This window comes from Pithys albifrons, chromosome 7 (assembly GCF_047495875.1).
Source record: "Pithys albifrons albifrons isolate INPA30051 chromosome 7, PitAlb_v1, whole genome shotgun sequence".
Lineage (NCBI taxonomy): Eukaryota > Metazoa > Chordata > Aves > Passeriformes > Thamnophilidae > Pithys > Pithys albifrons.
In genome coordinates this window covers 51,563,361-51,564,906 of record NC_092464.1, presented here as the reverse complement: position 1 = coordinate 51,564,906, position 1,546 = coordinate 51,563,361, and positions in this window count along the sequence as shown.

The following is a 1,546-nucleotide window of genomic DNA, read 5'->3' as shown; positions in this document are numbered from 1 at the left end:
ACCGCGTAGGGGCCGCAGCGGCGTCACCGGGCCGGGCCCGCCCACCGGAAAGACGCGGCCGGTTCCGGGCGGCGGGTGAGGGCGGGCCGGGGTCCACGGGAATGGTGTCCTGTCTGTGCCCTCACGGCCCCCCCCCGGGCATCACCTCCCGCCTGTCCTCAAATAGACCCACTCCCCCCGGGCATCCCCTGCTGCCTGTCCCCAAACAGCTGCCGTTCCCCCCGGGCATCCCCTCCTGCCTGTCCCCAAATAGCCCCCGCTTCCCCGGGGCATCCCGTCCCCCTGTGGCCGAACAGCCCTCGCTTTCCCCGGTCATCCCTGTCTGTCTCCAAACAGCTCCCGCTCCCCCCGGGCATCCCGTCCTGTCTGTCCCCAAACAGCTCCCGCTCCCCCCGGGCATCCCGTCCCCCTTTCCCCAGACAGCTCCCGCTCCCCCCGGGCATCCCCTCCTGTCTGTCCCCAAACAGCCTCTGCTCCCTAGGGCATCCCGTGCCGCCTGTGCCCGAACAGCTCCCTCTCCCCCGTCCCCCTGTGCCCGAACATCCCCCGCTCCCCTCGGGCATCCCCTGCCGCCCGTCCCCACACAGCCCCTGCTCCCCAAGGGCATCCCGTCCCGCCTGTCCCCGAACAGTCCCCGCTCCGCCCGGGCATCCCGTGCCCCTGTCCCCGAACAGTCCCCGCTCCGCCCGGGCATCCCGTGCCCCTGTGCCCACACAGCTCCCGTTCACCCCGGCGCCCCCGCCCCGGTGAGCAAACACGCTCCCCGCGGCCCCCCAGTTAATCCCCGAGCGGGAGCGGGCGAGGCGCTCCCGGCGCGGAAAGGAGATAAACCCCCGCTGGATTTATGCACACAGTTATTTTTAGCGGGGCTTTCCTCCAGGGACAAGCGCAACTGAGGGAGTGTTGAATAGGCTGAATTTAAGGACGGTGATCTCTGGTGAAAGGGAACGTGAACTGCTGCGACTCTTGGAGGGTTTTTGGCTTTTTTTATAGTCACAAACTATTCCATGCGTGGAGGATTTTATTGATGACAAACAGAACAGGGAGATAGGAGAGTTTCCATGTTAATTACAATAATTCAAATAATAGCAATGATGCCTTCATAACTGTACCTTTATCTGGTTAATTGTGGACATAAGTGGCAGCTTTGTGCAAACACATCATGATTTAAACTCGTGATGTAAAGGAACCAAAGCATGATATCAAAATTGACTGCTCATTGTGAGTCTCTGTTTTTCAGGCTGGAATCATTCACAGACAATCCAAATTGTTTTGAAGCCTCTCCTCCTCCACATGATTACGTGGCTGAAGGTAGTTTCCAAGTCTGGAAATTCCAGATTTTTATCACCTCAGATAGAAAACTTTGACCTCAGTGTTCACCTCATGCAGCCATTGCACTCTGTTTGCAAAGGAAGTGCACTTTGAAATCTTCAGTGTTGTTCTCTGTGCTCCATTTTCTGCAATTTTTGACACCCTGGACACTTTGTGTTTAGTAGAATCTACGATTCAGTTTCCTTGGCCTCACCTTTCAGTATGAATTCACTAA